This window comes from Natator depressus, chromosome 2 (assembly GCF_965152275.1).
Source record: "Natator depressus isolate rNatDep1 chromosome 2, rNatDep2.hap1, whole genome shotgun sequence".
NCBI lineage: Eukaryota > Metazoa > Chordata > Testudines > Cheloniidae > Natator > Natator depressus.
The window spans coordinates 260,359,784-260,381,504 of NC_134235.1; the positions used below are offsets into that span (position 1 = coordinate 260,359,784).

A 21,721-nucleotide genomic window follows, 5' to 3' on the forward strand; every position below is an offset into this window, starting at 1 on the left:
TGACAGTAAGACCTAAGGTCACCTCTGCCTTTCTGCTCTTAGACACACTCTGGCTAAACCTGCCATTTGTGATAGGAATATGCAGTTTTAACTGCTTTGAGAACCCAACGCAGTACAACACAGCTGTGAGATGTGAGCCGAGCCCATATTACAGCAAACACTCATCAACTTACTCAGCATTGGAGCAGCCTGATTTTGGTAGCTTCTTTTTTCTGACAAGGTGACAATTGAGAATCCACTGTCATTATAGTATTGACCCTGAGAAACCAAGCACAGTCAAAGCAATATGCAAACCTGTTTAAGTTACTGTTGTCAGTTTAAAACTGAGCTCCCAATACTAACCTTCCTACAAAAGAGACCAAACGTCATTGTCCCAAACAGGGAGTCCACTAGGTCATTTACCCACTATACCTGTACACCCACTACTGCCTGTTTGTTTTGGCAAATCTGTGCACACAGAAGCCAAGCTTACTGAAGAACAGTTGCAATCTCACCCTTTGAGAAGAGCTGCCACTTAAAATTTCCCTTTGGCTTCTCAGCCTGCTGCTTTCTGGGGACAGCTGGCATTTTTGGCATGTTAATCAGACATCTAGAACTAGTCTCCTAGTACTTGATGCAGGAAAAGAAACAGTTTATTTCCCAAAGCTCAAACATCTGCTGCTTTCCTTACATTCTATTAAGCCAGAGATGTAGAGTCAGTCATTGTATCTGATGGGCACGGGATTTCTAACGGGCACTGGCTCGCTGTATCACTGACCTGTTGAATCCCACATGGCTTAGAACAAACACCTCAGTGTTTTTCAGCCAAGAGAGGAGCAACTTAGGAGCACTGAGTATATCCTACTTAAGTTATAGAACATCTTGCTCACAGAAGTTAATTTTAGTCCCAAAAAAAGTAACTTATATCAGTAACTTTTGTTACTAACATTAATGGTATTTTGTTGGGAGGGAGCATTTTCTAAACAGTAGAGCACCGGCTGGTGGTCAGAAGACCTGGGCTTTACTTTCACCTCCACCAGATTCACTTCATGACCTTGAGTAAATCATGTAATTTCACTGTGCCTTTGCTTTCTCTGCTTGTTAAATTCAGGTAATACTGTCCTCACAGAAAGAAACTTACATTCGTTAATTCTTGAAAATTTGAAGTCTTCAGACAGTAGGGGCTAGAGAAGTTCTTTACAGTAAACACCAGCCCAGCAACCAGTAGTCTGTCTTGAAAAATTTACAGGACACTAGCTAAAGATAGAGAGGAGGGGGCTTTTTTTTGGTCAGTTTCACTCTGCTCCAATTCTTGAAAATGTTAGGAGCACAGGCATTAGAACTGTCAGTGTGCAGACTCAAGATACTGTTGCATCAGTTCACATTTACAAACTATAATGGCTAGACTTCTTTAAAAGACCCCACAAGCTTTGAGTCTGAAATTATTGTTGACTTAGAACCCACTTATTCAGAGAACGTTTCCTACTCTCCACTAACAAAAGGATTTGTCAAGTCTTGCATAACCAACCCAACAAAAATGAAAGGTTACATGGAAATAGAAAGGCCATTAAAGAATTCTTTCATAAGCTCATAAACCAGTATTTTGCATTTCTGGAGCACCTTACATCCAAGGATCTCACTGCACTTTCCAGACATGTAATGAAACTACCACCACCCCCATGTGAGGTACTCCTTCCATTTTACTAATGGTAAAAAAATGGAGGTGCACTGAAGTTAGACAACGTGCCCTAGAATAGGGGATCCCACACTGTGGTATGTGAACCACCATACATAAGCTTCATGCTCCATCCATTCACTTCACAGCAGTTTGGTGTGGTTTTTTTTTTTTTTTAAATCAATGACTGGGACCCACACCCCCAGCATACACAAAGCATGTAACAGAGCCAGGAACAGAAGCCAGGTTTGGGCTTTTTAAGCACCTCGAGATCTTCAGATAAAAAGGTGCTTAAACAATAATTCTGTACATCTTTTATCCATTCCTGTCTTAAGCGCAGAGCATTATTACTGTTAGAGGATTACAAAAATTCCAGTACCTGCCTCAAGTGTGATTTAAATTAAGATGCTTTTCTCTCGGTAAAAAGAAAAGGAGGACTTGTGGCACGTTAGAGACTAACAAATTTATTTGAGCATAAGCTTTCATGAGCTACAGCTCACTTCATCAGATGCATGCAGTGGAAAATACAGTGGGGAGATTTATATACACAGAGAACATGAAACAATGGGTGTTACCATACACACTGTAGGAGAGTGATCAGGTAAGATGAGCTATTACCAGCAGGAGAGAAAAAAACCTTTTGTAGTGATAATCAAGGTAGGCCAATTCTCGGTGCAATTCCAATGCTTTATTAACTACCAATCCTTACACCCAGCAAACAATAGTTAATGTAACTACCTAAGAGCCCTGAGGGTGGGATGCAGCTTATCAGTACCTGTAAGCTGCCTAAGGACAGCACCGCATTATATTTTCCCCCACCCAGCTATTAAGAAATGATGGCACAACACAACATTACTCCACTATTGCTTGAGAAACATTTCTCAAAGCAGTCTTGCTACACAGTCTATCAAAGACATTGTGCGGCATCCGCAGCCTCACCACAAAGTGCCAGTCCAATGCTGCAACAGCTTCACAGAAGAGGAGAATTCAGGTTATAACCAGTTCATGCTACAAATAGGATGGAAGAAGATTCAAACAAGCTGGAGCCAGAAACTACATTGTCACCTCAGCCTGGTCTCCCCTCTCCCAGGTACAGTAAGAGATGGCAATAGCACTTCTGAACCACTGCAGAGTAATACAGCACAGCAAGCCACATCACCTGAAGGGAAGCAAAGCTAAGTAAGTTTTACACTGGTGAACTGCGCTCTTTGGACAGCTGTGGAGATAGGAGTCTTCCATTCACCACAGGCAGCAGCGGGGCTAGCTTCCCCACTAGTGTGCCTCACTCGTAAGGATGGACCTTCCCTCGGGAAGAGAGCTGAACCTCTGTGGGACATTCTGCTACTGGTTTCTCTAGGGAGAGCACCTTTCAATCAGCTCTGCCATCTAGTACACCTACTGAAGTCTCCTGGGCTGTCAAGGGAACACAGTTCACTAATGTAAGATTTACTTTACCACAAAGGTTTGAGATGGAAGGTGATGGTCCCTATCCCATGACTTTTCATCCCTTCCTTCCATATGCAGGAAGTGAAATATGGCCAGAGCCAATAGGATGAGAGCTACTGGATAGTTGGTCTTGTGCGGATTGCTGGAGACCCGATGACATCACAATGCCTAAGCATGAAGTCATTACACATCATAAATGCTTACAAGATTATATTAAAAAGGAGCTTTCCCTCTGGCTGACAAGCAGTATTTAACACAGTAGAGTACCTCAAGACAGACGAGGTCACAGAAGTCTCATGTGGATGCAGTGAAAACATTTCTTGCTGTTCTCCCATAATGCAGTATGGGCAGAAAGAACAGCCAGCACTCACACTCCATTCACCCCAGGGCCCAACCTCTCTTCCACCTGATCATGACCTGTTCTTACACTTCTGTGGTCAGGTAATCACCCCATTAAGTCACATTCTACTGTATACCGCTACTAGTAAGCAAAAGAACTTTGTCAGTATACACAAGCTGCCTAAGGACAGCCCTTTCATTACATGTCCCCCACTCCCTTCCCTGTGCCCTTTTCCATACTGGAGCAGTACACCAGACACTATTTCCTCATTCATCTCTCTTCTAAAAACACCACGGCTTGCCCTGACTATCCAGCTGGCAGTAGCTCATTCTCTTGCGTTATCCATCTATCAGGAACTCTCACTCAGACAAGAGTCACTTTCCTCTCTTTAAAGCCCTTTTACAGGAGTTTAATGTTATAAAGTATTTTGAGAAACAATGGGCCAAATTCAGTATGCAATGGAATTGGAGTTGAACCTGGTCCATTTGATTGAAGACAACCTATCCAGATCAGTTGTATGCTACCATACTGTGTGTTAGGGGACCTGGTAATGTCACTGTGAAATAAATGCTACAACAGCATAATTGAGTTATGCAAAAATATCTGTGGGAAACTGATGGCTTTCATCTTCAGCCAACTAATTCAAACTCAGACTAAGTCAGCAGTGGCCAAAATAGCTCCTACATGTGAAAGCATCTCTGTGTTGGTATGAACGGTCTATGGAGAGAACAGAGAGAGAGATCAGGGAATTGGTAATGGGACCCTGCCCCCTAGGTCACCAGCGACAAATATTTCACACGTCCACTGGCTGTTCAGGGACCAATATGAAATGAATCTTGGGATTTCAGATCAATTCCTCGTAGATGTGTCCACACCACAAAAAATCTACCACCAGAGCTGACGCCTTCATTTTGGCAGTATCAGGAGAAGCAAAGTAGACTTATCACTCGAGGTTGGTCCGTCTGTGGTGGGGTTGAGACTTGGGGTGGGAAAGCTTGCACTGCCACTGCATGCATTGTACATGTTCTGAAGGCACAGGATACAGCCTAGAGGGGATGCCACTTTGTCACACTGATAAAAATTGCCAGACATGGCAATACCCTGCAATATTCTTGGGAGACCTAACTGAATTCAGATTAAGAATCTTTGGGGTCAATTGTATTAAATGAATGGTTTATGTATTGTTGTGGGCTGGAATTGTATGTAATCTCTCAATGGGGGGAGATTTGACAAATACAAGGCCTGGGGTTACCAAGGACTATACTGAACAATCTGCCAGAAAAGAATGGACTTTCGGAACAAAAAATGTTAAATGGTTTTTCTGGGGAATAACTTTGAGGAGGTAAATGCAAATTCCCCACCTCCATTTATGCAGAAACCCAGTCTTTGGAAGCTATGCTCTGAGGATAGGGCCATTGTCACCTGACATTATGAGGCCAAGACCAAACTCAAGCTGGATAAAGGAAAGACAGAACTATTCATGGTTGGTCTGGTTCTGAATCTGAGACAGTAAAGAACTTGTAACCCAGCTGTAGGTTGTGAAGGATCGACAACTACCAGAGCCTGAGGGGGAATTGGGGTGACCTCGGATAAGCTTTTTAGCATGCATATGGGTTCTTTTCTTGATTCTAATATGATATCTCTGTAATGCATTCACCTTAAGAAGAACTGTGCTTGCTTAGAAAGAGGGGTATAGTAACTTGTAACTGCTGGCAATACACTGTTCATAACTTCTGGAGAGAAAGCAAAGCGCAGATGCTGGCCTTTTGGGCAGTCTGGCTTGCTGGACATATCATAACATAGGCAGGGGAACTGTGCAATCTAGACAAACCCCAGTCAGGAACATAAGAGCGGCCATACTGGGTCAGACCAAAGGTCCATCTAGGCCAGTATCCTGTCCTCTGACAGTGGCCAATGCCAGGTGCCCCAGAGGGAATGAACAGAACAGGTAATCATCAAGTGATCCATTCCCTGTCGCCCATTCCCAGCTTTGGGCAAACAGACTGGGGACACCATTCCTGCCCATCCAGGCTAACGGTCATTGATGGACCTATCCTCCATGAATTTACCTAGTTCTTTTTTGAACCCCGTTATAGTATTGGCCTTCACAACATCCTCTGGCAAAGAGTTCCACAGAGTGAGGGAGAGAGTCAAGAGTCTCTGCTCAAAAGAGAGATGAGAGCTGGGAGCCAGAAACCTTCAATCGGGTACCCCTGGTGGACCATGGAGGAGGTGGGGGAATACTGGTGCAGTTGCCCTGAACTGTGACAATCAACAGTTAAAAATAAGCCTAACTGAAGCTAGCTGTAGCGTACAAAGTTTAATGAAGAGTATGTAACAGTGACAGACCCGTCATACTGAATAAGGTTGTCTATACTTAGGCCGCTTAGCAGCACAGCTGCAGTGCTTCAGTGTAGACACTTACTACACTCCCATGACTGCAGTTAATCCAACTCCCCAAGAGGTGGTAGCAAGGCTAATGGAGGAATTCTTCCGTTGATCTAGCTTTGTCTACACTGGAGGGCTGGTCAACTTAACTATGTCGCTCAGGGGTGTGGACTTTTCACACCCCTGAGCAATGTAACTGAGCCAACCTAACCTTTTAGTGTAGACCTGGCCCAAGTCTTGCACTGTAAAATACCTTTCTCCCATTTCCACATACTTTATGTAAACCATCAGGCTTGCCACACTTCCCAAGCACAGAAGAGGAACAGGCTACTTCTTTTGGCCATAAACCCACCCAACTGAGAAAAGCCATGACTAGACAGACCAACACCGAAGCGTGGCTCAGCAGGCAAAGGAGTACACCCTGTTACCCTGCAGCATTTCAGATTTCTGATGTGGCTCGTACACTCTGGTTTGGCTAGCTTACTCTCGGGATTATCAAGACAGTGGCTGAAAGTTTCCAAGTTCTTGTAATGTCAGATTGACCAGGGCGGGAAGTGAGCGATTCCAAGATTACCCAAAGGATTTCTCCTTGAGGGAGGTAACAGTTACTGGATGACACTTCTGCACACATATACCACTCCTCCTCACTGCGCAGCAGCATTATATGTTCTGCACTTCTTCCTTTCACCCTGAAAATCATTTTACAGACTCCACATATAAAAGACATCCCTTCACCACTGAAATGCAGCCGCCCTGGGCATGGATGGGTGCAGTAAGGTACACTGGCGCACCACAAACTCACTAGTAGAGGTGGAGGGTATATTTTACTAAAGACATGGGGGGGGGGGGGAACACCGTGATTTCTTTTTTTTAAACCAATACAGTTTTAAGGTCCCACATGAAAGAGCCACACGCAGCAAGTGTGACAGAACTCTGATTATCTATGTCAGAAGGAAGACAAGGTGAATCAACCCTGCTGGGATTTGATCCCAAGGATTCCAGACAGCCTAAGCATTTCAAACCTGATGCTTTGGTCACTAAACCTTCCCCTCTGAACAAATCCTTGAACACAAGGTTGAGCCAGTTTAGCAGGACACTAACAGATTAAAAAAAAAGTTTCAAAAAATTTCATTGTAACTAACTTTTCCATAATGTCACAAAAAATTGAAGAATAATTTAAGTATTCCTCTGCAGTCTTAGCAACACATACCAGAACACTGTGCTAGTAGGATAGTGAAAATAAGTACTATATATTCATTGTTCAAGCTTCGAGAAAAGCAGTTAATAAGCAGCACTGATTTTTTTAAAGTAGTAATTTCACTTAATCTTACTGTTTTTAGAAACATAGCTAAATGATTCTGCCTTAAATAGGATTTTTAACCTGCCAACATCTATTTAAAGCACCTAATATGGAGATACGAGATTGGGGATGGAGTGCATCCAACAGTGGTGAAGAGACACATTATGCTACACTGCTGACTATTAGAATCCCCACTGGAGTGTAAAATGTATCCTAAATATATTCACAGTCTGCACATACTGTAGAGCAAGTAGACAGAGACCGGACATCCCCCTTCTACTTCGCATGACGGAAACATGTTTCCATTAGGACCAGCCCTCAGCTTAGAAGCAGCATATGCTGGGACCTTTGTTGGCGTAGCTGCGTATGTAAGCTCTGGCTGCATACTATTTCAGAAAAAGGAGGGACTCACCAAAAAAATGCAGATCTGTACAGGTTGTTCCACTTCTCTCCCCCTTTGCCCAATATGAAGCAAAAAAAGCTGGCTAGAATTCCCTTACAACGCAGCTCTGAAGGTTAAACAGGGCACATGGACTGTCCGAGGGAATTCACCTTCCTAATGCTACATTCGCTTGCAGTGTATTTACCAGACCGATAACCTTCCCAGCAGCGTCCATCCCCAGAGATCAGCAGGGAATTGACTACAGAATAACTTCTACTTTCAAAGTCATTTCAAAACAAGAGACGATAACAGGACTGATACTGTTTGGGGCTGGATGAAACATCCTATTCCAAAACTGTGCTGTCACATGGGAATCACAGGTTCAGTAACAGGTGCCGAAAGCTCAGTTTCCAGCCAAAGCAGGCTAGGTAAACAGACAGCCATTACAGGACAGAGGGCACTCCTTACTTGGCAGAATTTGACATGCATCTCTACATACTGTACAGACACAAACTTGCTGTCATGATGAGACTGTATAGGAGGACACCACAGTCCTGTGCTGTGCCCCCAGAGACACACAGCATCTGCAAGTGGCACCTCTAGCACCAGGGTCTATAATCTGAACTCTTGTCTTCACTGAGCAGCCAAGGGTCTCTGAAGTCTCTTGCCAGCACTCTCTGCAGAGGTGGCTGCTGTACAAATTACCTGAAACTCAGAACATCAAAGAGTTCACAATGAAGATACAGATGAAAATGAATTCCACCACAGTCTGCTACCAACTACAAGAGACACAGGAGGTCTCTGGGCCCTAGATCAGGTACACACCAGGGAGCAGATGTCTCAGGCCCAAGGCCAGCATTCTATACAAGCGGCCACTGCACAAGTTGCTCAGCTGATCCATAACCTGGAGCTGCTAGACATAGCCTCTCTTCCCCCCTTACCAAAGTAGATCCATGGAGGAGTACTGATAGCAGCTGCAGTAGGAGCTCTCCTCTCCCAGCCTGAAAGATGCTCCAATAGCAGCAACAATAAGAGAGAGGGGAAATGAAAGAGGAACCCATAGAACCCAACCTTCCAATCACCCAATAAAAAAAGTCTCCTGACTGAACTGACATTTTGACATCTGCTCCAACGTGGGCTGGTGGGTGGGAAGTGGAGCCATTTCTCTAAAGAGAGGTTCAGAGATGAAAAATCAAGTATGTGCTGAGGACATTAATCTCCCTTTATGAGCCTGCTAGACAGTCAGCTTCATAACACCACGCTGCTGTTCTCTGCTTCTATTCCCATGGCGAGAACAGCGTGCTTTGTGCAGTGCAGACACACAAAGGCCAAGTGAAACAGAACATTTCCTGTGGGAAAATCACAACCCAAGCACTGACCCTTTGGGGGCTGGTGTCTTGTGTGGGTGAACACTGACTCAGCTCTTTGCACAGAAGAGATTCAGAAGCAAGGCTCCAAAATGTCCAGAGAATCTAAAATTCATTTCAGGTTCCATTCCCACCTACCCCCAGAAAACATCATCAGCCAAGTGATCAACTCAGTAACTAGGTTTGAACTGGGCCCCTTCCCATGCTCTCATCACATGAGATACACATCACAACTACCGGAACCAGACCACACCTTTCCAATCCAAAACATATCACTATCTGTGACCACACTGTCAACCAAGCCAGGTCTCTGGCCCCCTATCGCACTGCACATCAAATTAAGGCTCTAACTGTTAGAGTCTTGAAGATAAGAACAGCAAGCTGCCCCTACCTATATATCTGACCTGATCTTCTTTCATGTGGTTCACCAACAAACAGCAACCATTTTCAACAAACATCAGCTACTTCTTGCTTATCCTTTTCCCCAACGTGTCTCTACAGCTTTTCCCACCATGCCTCTTGGGCTTCGAATTGCTCCCCAAGCCACTTCCCTCAGCTCATTCAAATCCCTCTAAAACAAAAAACATTCATACCTTCATGGCAGAAGTGAGTTTAACAAAAAATTAAGGGACCATACCATTAAGATGTATACATGTCTCAGTGCGTAGTCACTCTTGGTGCCACCCTTTTCTATCCTCTCCCCTCAGCTATAACACTCAGTCAAGTCTTGGGATGTATTAGACTGCAAGCTGTTTGACGTATGGACCATGGCTTTGCTTGTTTTGCAAGGCACCTACCACATCCTGGGGTGCTGAGAAATAATGATCAGTATCAAAATAGCCAGCATTTGAGAACACAAGCAAGAAAAGTAAGCTGGCCTCACAAAGGCTTTAAAAAAAGAGAATGGAGCTGCTGAAACAAGCAACCCTTGATCTTACAAAGAGGCTGAATGATCTCAGTAACAACCTGAAGTGCTGATTCCTTTAGTAGCACAAGACACAAGCACCAGCCCTCATTTTTGGGACATCCCGTGGTCCTCTACTCCACAAGAGAAGAGCATTAAGTTGAAATTTGTCCAGGACAAATGAGTTAAGTATCGTAATTACATTGGTTCTCATTTGCCAGAATGTCCCTCTGTACTTTCAGTTGGACTAGGTGTTCTTTGCTTCTTGTCATAAAATGGCATATAATGCTGCTCTGACTGGTATGGATGACATGAACACACATTTGGGCATGCCCTGAAATCCAGCTATTCTGGATGAAAGACAATAAAGAAATGGAAGGATCAGTTGAAAGAGACATCTACGTTGTTTAGAAATTTACTTCCCATTTTTGATTTAGCCAAAGGGAGGTTAATAGAACCTCTATCTACATCATATGAAATAGAAGACTTATTTTTCCAACATAGTTCCCTTCTCTACAAAGCTACTACTTTAGACCATTTCTGAGCAAACGCTTGTCCAGGTTAGCAGCCCTCTGTTCTTCCTACAACCATATTTAACAGGAATAAAAAATGACGATGTAGCATGGAAACCTCTCTTACTGGAGATAATTTTTTCCAGCATGTCTTGCAGGAGTCATAGCCATTTACAACACTGTCAAATTTTTATTACTGAATGTCCTGTACAGCAAGTACAGATATGGGAGTGCAAGCTGGAATTTATCCTGCCTCATACATAAAATTATCAGCTAAATTCTAACTACAAAATCTTAGTTATGTAAAGCAAAACCCAGTATGATTTAGAGAAATCTTGACTTTTAAGCGGGATTAAGCCAGGAGTTGAAATGGCAAGAGAAGAAATGGGGAGCCCCAAAGCGTCGCGCTTCAGATGACGACAGCTGCCCAGAAAGCAAAGTGAACATGGAGAAAAGTTCAATGGCTTGGTATAGAGAAGAGATGCAGACCATCACATTTTACTGAAGGACTCAACAGAAAGAGCTATGTATCAGTTTAGTGTAGAACCTGTCTTCTGCACAGTCCCACAAGGACATGCCTCTTCAATAAGTGTATTAAGTGGTTCTCAATGTCATCAAGCCCTTCAGAAAACAAACTCTGTTTGGTCAAGCGATTTTTATCATCAAACAGGATTTCCACTGAGCCGTTCTGTAGTAGTTTGCCAACATTCATTCTATCAGTCCACACCAGGTTGACAGCCTCTTCCACGTTCATGTCCTGAAGCTAGCCATGCTTGGTAGTATAGGCTACTAAGAGGCAGTTTTAGCCAAGTCCATTTCTCTCCACTACCACCATCGCAGAAGTAGAACTTGCCTGGGACTGCCATTGCTAATAGCCTTACTCTGAAATTTAAGTTTTACTGACACAAATATCAGCTCTAGTTACCAGATCCCGACTGGCCTATTGCCATTATCACATAACACTGGGTCTCATTTCCTTCATTAGGGGGCACCATCTGCATGGGCAGACCTGGACATTACTTGAAGGAACTCTGTACTTAGACGCCATGCAGAAGGTAAAACATGGGGAACTGGTTTTGTTCACAGATTCTGCAGTTATGAAGTTATGGGGAGATCTTCACCAACCACCTAATGGAAGCTGTATAATGTCTGATCGTGTCACCACTCATGGAATAATCAGCCTCCTCTTGTTTATCAATGTGGCTGCTTCACAGCAAATGGCTAGGGAATGCACCTGCCCTATAAGAATCAAAAGGATGATGCAACAACCACATGCAATTACATCCTCTGCACTCTGAAATGCAGCATACTGAGAACCTACAAGCGATAAGGAGCAAGGTCTACCACTGCCCTCTGCAACTGATCATGGAGGGGAACAGACCCACATGATACTCAGCAGATACCTGCTCGGTACTACAGAGGAACAGCATAAAAAAAACACCAAGAATCCCATTAACAGGTTCTTGTGGGCATGGAGGGAAAGTTCTTTCCAAATTCCAGCTATGGTAGTAGTCAAGTCATGCAAAAACTGTCTCCTGGATACAAGGAAACACCACCATAGTTTAAGCATACAGCTCCAATTACACCCCAAAATGCCAGAGCAATACATACTGTCTTGCAAATGTATTTTTTTCCAGTTTAAAAAATTTAAAATATATCTCCATGAAAAATAATCTGTAGGGATTAGAAAGTGCCAAGTATTATTATTGTTATTTATCCTGTTGTAGGCCTTAACTAAACTCCACCCCTCAATTTTCACCACCACTTTGTAGGCTTCTATCCCCCTCTTGGATATAATTTCACCAAGTTATACCATTTTAGCTCTTTCCACAGTCAATCAATCCCTCCAGTCCCCGGATCATTGGTTGCTCCTCTCAGTTATTTAGAGTTTACAAATAATGTACACTTACCAAAGCTAAGTTTCATCATCTTGCTCATGTTCCCTCTCACCCCATGACTTCAAGTTAACACTTCAGTTGTAAGCTTCTGGGCATATCTTTCTATTTGTACTGTGAAGCACCTAACATACTTTTGAGCATTATTTAATAAGACAGTAACTCTCTTCAGTTTGCCAAGACCTTTGTTAAATGAGGCCAATGAAGGAAGACCAACATGTATGTCTGACTGAGAAGTATTTTTAGGCTGGGGATGCATCGGTCAGCTAACACTTCCACCATCACATCCTGGTGGGTTTTTTGGTTTCTTTGTTTTTTTAATCTCTCTCTCTCTCACACACACACACACACAATTCACTAAAGGCAGGAAGTATAATTTAGCACATCCACCACAACAGATGTGAGAGAATTACAGAACCACCCAAAACCAGTACACACTTTTACACACCAATTATTATGCTGAAACAGAGCACAGCATCTTCTCCCTCTAGTTTTAAAAAGTGTCTTATGTCCCTTCCCCACACGGTCTTCAACAAACAGGAGAAATGATAGGTTGTAATAGAGTGGCATCCATATCATTTATTGTATGCATTGCACTAGTGCCTAGGGGCCCTGGTCCATGTTTGGAGCCCTATCATGTTAGGTGCTATGCAAACACACACACACAAAAAAGACAGTCTTTGTCCTAAAGAGCTTACAATCTAAGTATAAGACGAGAGACAAGGGAGCATAAGGAAACAATGAGACATCTCTGTTCTTAGAGGACCTGCGTATTACTGCCCCACTAGCCAGAGCAGCATTATAATCTAGTGGTTAAAGCACAAGATCTGAGCTTTTATTCCTTGCTCTGACACTGCCTTACTCTGACCTTCAGCAAGTCATTTCCCTACCTGTATGCACAGGGATAATATTTACCTCCCCACTCCTTTCTGAAATCTTTGGATAACACTGTCAGCGTAAAGGCGGTTTTTATTGTAAAAAAAATATAAATACACATCAGTTATGTCTTATATGCACAGTGTACCCAGAAAAGATTCACTTGTCTCTTAAGTAAGAAACTGCTTAAAACTGCATCCAGCGAGAAACTGCTGAATTGGAATTCATTTGCAAATTGGATACTATTAATTTAGGCTTAAATAGAAACTGGGAGTGGCTAAGTCATTATGCAAGGTAGCCTATTTCTCCTTGTTTTTTCCTCCCCCCCCCCCCCCCCCAGACGTTCTGGTTAAACTTGGATTTATGCTGGAAGTGGCCCACCTTGATTGTCATGCACATTGTGGGGAGAGTGGTCAGTTTGGATGAGCTATTACCAGCAGGAAAGTGAGTTTGTGTGCGTATGGGGGTGGGGGGGTGAGAAAACCTGGATTTGTGCTGGAAATGGCCCACCTTGATTTTCATGCACGTTGTAAGGAGAGTGGTCACTTTGGATAGGCTATTACCAGCAGGAGAGTGAGTTTGTGTGTGTGGTTTTTGGAGGGGGGTGAGGAGGTGAGAGAACCTGGATTTCTGCAGGAAATGGCCCACCTTGATTATCATACACATTGTGAAGAGAGTGGTCACTTTGGATGGGCTATTACCAGCAAGAGAGTGAGTTTGTGTGGGGGTGCGGAGGGTGAGAAAACCTGGATTTGTGCTGGAAATGGCCCAACTTGATGATCACTTTAGATAAGCTATTACCAGCAGGAGAGTGGGGTGGGAGGAGGTATTGTTTCATGGTGTCTGTGTATATAATGTCTTCTGCAATTTCCACAGTATGCATCCGATGAAGTGAGCTGTAGCTCACGATAGCTCATGCTCAAATAAATTGGTTAGTCTCTAAGGTGCCACAAGTACTCCTTTTCTTTTTGCAAATACAGACTAACACGGCTGTTACTCTGAAACCTCTCTTAAGTAAGCAATTCCCCAACTGCACTGTCATCTGTTTACTCCTACATCCAGTTTCGGGTAAAAGTTTGGCACTGCCTCTGTACCTTTATCCTGAGCACATGGCTCCTTTCATTATGAAGGACGAATCCCTGATGCAGGAAGAGCAAGATAAAATTGAACAAACTGTGGTCTTTATTGCCCTCTACTTTAAAAAAAAAAAAAAACCCACAACAAAACGAAAAACAGAGTGGAGAAAATCTGTGGGCCAAGAATCATTTCTGCATGTCATGCTCCTTCCTAGAAGTGGCCTTGGGTACACTTTTGAACAAAATATTTTCTATTGCTGCAACCTTGTTAAGGGGGATTTCACCATGACAGAAGAGAACATCCATATTTCATTTTTTTTCCCCCATTTTTCAAGGGCAACTTTTTTTTTTTGGTGGAGAAAGGGAAAGAGGGTTTATGCAACATTCAAATGTATTCCACTGGAGGGGGAAGTGATGATGCAGGAAATTGCTATCGCACTTGTCTCTAGATCAGTAGCTCAATCTGGGGCTACATAGATACTGCAGTGAATTTTCAAAGCACTTCTCAGCTAAACTAGATCTCACAGCAAATTCCTTACCACACTTCTCAGTTTTCTCCCTCCCGTCGTAATAGGAAGCTCCTCTTGATTTTGCTTAGAAGTGGTGGGTTGGAGAGGTTTTCTACATCCAGTGGTGGCTTTCTGAGAATCAGGTGGACTATTCTATTTTTCAAAGAAGTTGGCATGTTAATTTTTCTGGAGGAAACGGTAATTTCTGTTAGTGGCAAGCACAATTCTCCATGGTCTTTTATCAGCCAGGAGTGACACCTATTTCACAAGTACCAGCTCAAATATTTACAACAGCTATTACAGTGAGACAGGATCTAACCCTTTTAGGGTGATCAAGCGATTAATTTGGGCTGATCCATTTCTGAATTTTATGCCTTGACCAATTCCTCTTGTATTCAGAAGGGATTTTCTTCAGAGTAGGATGAAAGCTAGTCACAGCAGCCAGTGCTTGGATCCAATGACTGATTTAGGCCATCTGGATTAATTAACTGGTTCGCCATGCAGAACAACTCTGCTGGCCATTATCTTATGGTTTTGATGGAGGAGGGATAGAAGAGCAGGAGAGCCCTACAGGAAGTCTTTGTGCTGCTGGCAAGTAGACTTGGATCAGGTTTTGTGCCACCAACAATTTTGTTTTCTGCCTCAGCACACCATTTCACTTAATTCACTAGTCAACTTTGGTGATGTTCCGAGTTGGTACTGAGTGGACTATCCTATGAGCTTATTCATACCTTAGCCTTTCAGTTGTGTGGTTTGTCTTGTAGAATATGCTGGAAATGTTAAAATGATTCAATTTTTTTTTGTGAGTAAGCCAGCCGAAGTTGGTGGTTGTTAGAACAAGAACATGCACACACTCAGACACCAGGTATTACTACTAAACCCACTTTCAGTTCTTCAGATGAAAGGTGCTGTGGAAGTGAACGCTTTACCAACACTAACCAAGCCTCAGCTTCATAGATGGGAACCTGGAAAGAGATTGTGATTTGCTCAAGGTCCACATCAAGCCCAGCAGAGTTCAAACCAAGAGCCAGTCCTCTGGCTCTAGCTATTAGAGTATACGACCCCTTCAACCAACCGTTCTATACATTTTACCTTATATTTTTCAGAGCTATGCAATATCATGGCTCTGAATCTGAAGAACCTTCTGAAATTCTAACAAGTTTATAGGAAAAGCACCTAGGGTTTCTAAAATCCCTGTATCATGCAATGCAGGAAAAAAAGCACCTTTTCCTGTCTCAAGTAACATATTTCCATTAGCTGGACCCAGTACAACTCATGTACTTCAGCCTGAGGTACATGTAAAAGTTTTGGTAGCATAGCTATTTTGGTTAGGAGTGTAGAAAAATAAAGTCATTCCCATGACAGAGCCATACCAGCAATAGCCCTAGTGTACAGATGCAGTAATATCAACAAGAAAGTCCTTTTGCCAGTATAGCTTACTCTCTTTGGAGAACTGGCATGTAATGAGTTCTTTTTGCTCATATAGCTTATTTGCCAGTATAAGTTGTGTCTCCACTAGGGGAGTTTACTGATAATAGCTCTACTGACAAATCCTTTTAAGTGTACACAAGGCATCAGACTTGCAAAGTTATTTCAGTCACATACGTTTCTTCACTCTTGTAAATTTCAGCTCTGACATAACTAACAGGTGCTCTCCCCAGAGAAAGAGCTATGTGCTGCGCTAGAATGAAAAGAGAAGCTGAGCATACATCTGACCTTTTAGCCCACAAAGTAAAAAGTTAGCCTTCAGCATTGATTTCCCTGTAATATTACCTTAAGCCACCTGGCATTCAAACACTAAAACTTCTTTTAAAATGTATAACAATGAACTTTCATTTAAACAGCATTTTTCAACAAAATGGAATTTCAATGCACTCTACAAACTTACTAAGCAATTGTACAGACATATTGAGTTATTTCACACTCCACTGAAATGCAGGTATCTGTGAGGTGACTCACAATAGCAACGGATTACTTTCAAAAAGACTCTAGATTACAAAAATACCTTTTCACAGGCCTGAATACACAAGGTGCTAGAAGCTCAGAACCCCTGCTGAAGCCAGCACCTTGCAGGAGCAGATGATCCTCTATTTTAATTCTGAACAATACAATAATCATATAAAAAGAATTACAGATTAGACATTTGATTTTTGAGAGCAGCAAGCGACTATTCAAGTCTCTCCATCCACTGGTGAAACACCGCCTAAAGCAACTTTGTTACATAACTAGTCTGACTTTGAGACTGTTGCTGTTGAGAACAAGATACCTATTATTCCCCAGGCACCTTTGTCACAAAGATCCATGCAAGATTAATTTAACCACTGCCAAAGAAGAAATGCAACTCCTCTCCCCTTCCCACACTCAGAGGCTGTCTGCTCCCTCACAATGAAACCCCGGTCCCAGAAACAGGACTCTTGTTGCTCCTTGTCAAGACACACTGATTATGCAACGACTAGCAAGAGTTATGTAAATGAAGCAGGTGCCCCAACCTCAAGGCTGGCATCAAAGAATCACTGAGCACTCAACACAGTACACAGTCCCATTCTGTTGCTTTTTCTTCTTTGATTTGGACTCTTCAGATGAGCAGGAATCATTGCAGATTCTGAGCTAGACGGATCATAAGCCACAGAGCTGCATTACTGAAGAATCCCCCACAGCTGCCCCCTCAGAGACCCTGCACCAGATCTAACAACTTATTTTCTTTCCTTTCCATGAGGAGATGAAAGGGTGGTTACTTGCATGGACTGGGTAGAATGAAAAGAGAGCATGATGGCAGATGGAGGACAAGTTGGGTAGGTAGTGGTTTAAAGACAAAGAAGGAGCTTGAATGTGAGACAGATGGGAGGAAGACAGTGATGGGGTTTGGAAAGGGGTTGGACACCGTGAAAGCAGCAGGCAAGGAATAGGATTTTCACAGCCATGTGTTGGTCAGGATAGAAGAGTGAAAAGGCAGCAAAGGCCAGAGATTTCACTGTAAAAAGGTTTCTGAATATTCCACGTAAGTTTTCCTTTGGTCACCCTATTCACAATTTCTTTGAGCTGCACCCCCTTATGCTAGAATTAATTTGCATGTCTATAATATGCAGATATTTAATGCAACACACTAAATAGATTAAAAACTGGCTAACGGATAGGTCTCAACATGTAATTGTAAACGGGGAATCATCACTGAGTAGATGTGTTTTCCAGTGGGGTCCCTCAAGGATCAGCTCTTGGCCCTATGTTATTTACTATTTTTATCAGTGACCCGAAGAAAAGGTCATCACTGATAACATTTGCAGGTAACACAAAAATTGGGGAAATGGTACCTAATGAAGAGGACAGGTCACTGGTTCTGAGTGATCTGGATCACTTGGTAAACTGGGTGTAAGCAACCAATATATATTTTTAATATGGCTAAATGTAAATGTATATATCTATGAACAAAGAATGCCGGCCATTCTTACAGGATGGGGGACACTATCCTGCAAAGCAGTGACTCTGGAAAAAGATTTGGGGGTTGTGGCGGATAATCAGCTGAACATGAGCTCCCAATGTGACACTGTTGCCAAAAGAGTTCATGCAATTCTGGGATGCTTAAACGGGGAGCAGCGAGGTTATTTTACCTCTATTTGGTGTTGGTGCCACTGCCGCAGGAATACTGAATCCGGTTCTGGTGTCCACAATTCAAGAGGGGTTCTCTTGTCACTGTAGCCAATCCATCTCCCTGACAGGCAGTAGCTGGCTCGACAGAATTCTTCCGTTGACCTAGCATTGTCAACACTGAGAGTCATATCGGCATACTCATATCTCTCAGGGGTGTGGATTTTTCACACTCTGAGACATACCTATGCCAATAGTTTTCAGTGTACCACACCCCTTAGACAAACTACACATCTTTAGCTCATACCAAAAGCTGTCACTCTTCTCCAGCCCTTTGATCAAGTCATTTTTTTCTCTCTGCAGGTTCATTAAAAGTTTGAAACTAGGCATGTCCAGCAACCCTTTTAGTTCAATAAAAGGAACATTTAAAAATTCTTCCAACAATTGTCTACAGTAAAGATTTAATTTGACCAGATGCATTGACTATGAATATCAGGACACACTTTCACGTTTCTAAAGCCAAACTGATTGTATTTTGCCCTTCTATAATTTTAGTGCATCAGATTATTGAAGCCACTTATTTGAAAAGGTAAAAAATAAGCATCCTGCTAGACTAAAACTTTGTAATTCAAGATATGAAGCAGAGTTAATATCAGCCATTCCAATTAACCACTGAAAGCTAAATATTCTTGTGAGGGGAGTCAGAGACTAACAGCAAGACTTTCAGCATGGTTTATATCTAACAAGACAAATAAACCCAAACAATGTTCCTTTTTTAAAAGAATACACCAACTGACCCACCTGCTGCATCACACACTAGTTCCTGTAACCCTAATCTTATTGTATTCATGTGTTGCTATGGAAGTCATTGGTTTCTCAAAGGACTTATCATAATAAAGTGCAAAGAGGAAGTTCCTTTGTATTTTAAAACCCCCTAGAAATAAATGGAAGTTGCATCCAGAGATTTTGGGAAAAGGCATCAAGTGGTGCAGCTTCTCCTCCCAAAGTCCAACACCCAGCAAAGGCCCAACTATTTCTACTCACCACGCACAGAGAAACACAACCACATCACCTCAGAGCTTTTCTTCAAGTTCAGCGCTGCAGCTGTGTCACTGTAGCACTTCAGTGAAGACACTACTACACCAACAGGAGAGCTTCTCCTGTTGGCATAGTTAATCCACCTCCCCAAGAGGCTGTGGGGACATCAACAGGAAAAGCTCTCCTGTCGACACAGCACTGTCCACACAGGGGGTTAGGTTTGTATAACTATGTCGGTCGGGGGTGTGGATTTTTCACAATCCTGGTGATGTAGTTATACCGTGATAGGTCTGTAGTGCAGACCTGGCCAGTCTTCAAACAGCTTCTCTGCCTCCCCATTCCTTCCAGAAGCCACCCTCCTTCTCTTTCGCAGAGCTTGAAACAGTTTCTCTAACCCAGTGGTTTTCAACCTTTTTTCATTTGGAGACCCCTAAAAAATTTCAAATGAAGGTGCAGGCCCTTTTGGAAATCTTAGACATAGTCTGTGGACCCCCAGTGGTCCACAGACCACCTGTTGAAAATCACTAATCTAACACTTACAAGCTGAAAGGCTAGACCTACTAGAGCTGAAAGGTGAGAGTGAAATAGCCCTGTGCCATCACACCTTCGCATCCATGGAGTGTACAGTTTTGCTCTTAATGTGATAATCAAATACTTCTCACTTGTCAATCAAGTCTACTTAATAACTGAGTAACTTACTTCATGTCTGACTTTATTAGACCTTCTTTCCCTTCTTAACTGCCTGTTACTTTCTCCCTTTTCTTTCCTTTCATTGATCAGATTGCATCTTCTTCTTGGTTTTCAGCGTCTGTAATTAACTTCTCTTCCCCTCCATCCTCCTATTTCCACTCCCAGACCACCATGTGGTCTCTTCCTACCTTCTCTATGTTTTCTCTCTCTCACGTCCTTACTTAGAGAGTCTATTTATCCCCCATGCCTTCCCCACCCACGCCTCCTGCAAAAGGAGGAATGGCTCAGGGTCACCACTCCCTGCTCACCTCTAGAGGAACGAACAGTGGGCTGCTCTGTTCCCCACGCTCCCTTCCCATCCCCTGTTCCTGCAGGCAGACACAGCAGTGGCTCCTCAGCATACCCCAAACGTCCATTTGACTCAGGTGAGGGAGTCCCCCCCCCCAAGCCTTACTTTGTAGAAACCTCTGTAAGCTAACCCAGGTGGCCGAACCTCTTCACTCTCCCCATGCCTACTACTTGCCTCTTCTCTCTTCAGCATCCAGCTACTGTGGACAAGTGAGCCTTTTCCTCGGCCATTCTTAAGGTCCAGAGAAGCCGTCTGATCGCTCTCCACCACAGGCCAGGCTAGCGGGAGGCTTCTCTGTTCTCTCTTCCCTAGGCTGCTTCATGCCCCCTCCCCGCTTTGCTGGTTATTTAACCCCTGCACAGGGCAGGCCTTTTGGCGACGCTCTGCACAACTCTCCAGGCAGCGTCTCCTCTCCTGTAGCGGGAGACCGAGGCCCCAGGACCAGAAACAACCTGAAGCAAGAGTCCGACCCAAAAATCTCTCCGGCACCAGCCCGCTCCGCCTGAGCCGAAGGACCCCGGGCTGAGGGAAAGAGGGAGCTCGGTCTCCTCCCACTGGTTGCAGGGCATCCCAAACACACACACCCTGCCCGGGGGGGGGTGGCCATGGCCGGCCGGGCCCGCTGTGCAGCAGACAGCCCCGGCCGGCGGGGGTCTCGCTGCACGCCCCGTTGGCTTTACCCGGAGCGCGTCACAGGCCGGTGTGTCCGGCCCGTCCGGCCCGCGGCTCCCCACGCGAGGCGGCTGCACGCGCGGGGACACGGAACGGTAGCGCCCCCCACCCAGGCAAGGAGCGGGGGACTGGCGGGCGCGGCCCGACCTGCCCCTCCCCCGCTAGCGCTGGCCCCTTTTAACGGGCCCCGCTCCTCCGGGCCGCACGTGTCCGAGCCCCGGCGCGGGGGCAGAGCTCGGGGGTGGGCGATCACCGCCCCCGCTGGGGGGGGGGGGACGCACGCAGAGCGCTCGCGCCACGGCCTGAAAAGGGTGGGGGGGGGGAAAGCGCGCGCGTCTCTCACCTCACGGGGGTGGGCGGGTCTCGCGCCGCTCGGCTCCCAGCCCGGGCCAGCGCCTCACCTCTGACCTTTGCCCTCTCACCCTTACGCCGAGCCGCGCCCACGCGCGCTGGGATGGGTGGCTGGGCCCCGCCTCCTGCCACGGCCACGCCCCTCAGGCCATAACCACGCCTCTCCCTCCCTCTCTCTGCGCTGGGGGCTCCGCCCCCGGAGCGGCACCGCCCTGTGCCCGTTGAGGGGGAAAGGCGGGGCCGCGGCGCCCCAGTCAGTGCACTGGGGGCAGGGTGGGGGCTGTGGGCCAAGACAGGGTCAGGCCATGGGGGGGGGGGGGCTGTGGGCCAATGCAGGCTCAGGCCATGGGGGGGGGGGCTGTGGACCAAGACAGAGCCCCGACTCGGCCC

General features: G+C 44.6%; 1 protein-coding gene across 5 annotated transcripts in view; it reads right to left on the reverse strand.

Annotated features, from left to right (window-relative positions):
- Positions 1-21,433, reverse strand: part of SCAP (SREBF chaperone) — a 108,120-nt gene extending 86,687 nt beyond the window's left edge. The window contains exons 1-3 of one of the 5 annotated variants that reach the window (XM_074946478.1): positions 21,324-21,433; positions 20,483-20,722; positions 18,255-18,396 (exon numbers count right to left, since the gene is read on the reverse strand). The gene's annotated coding sequence lies outside the window, so the exon portion shown is untranslated. Of the gene's footprint in view, positions 1-18,254; positions 18,397-20,482; positions 21,101-21,323 lie in introns of those variants that run through there. The other 4 variants (XM_074946475.1, XM_074946477.1, XM_074946479.1 and 1 more) reach the window with 4 other exon arrangements.
- Positions 21,434-21,721: the final 288 nt, after the last annotated feature.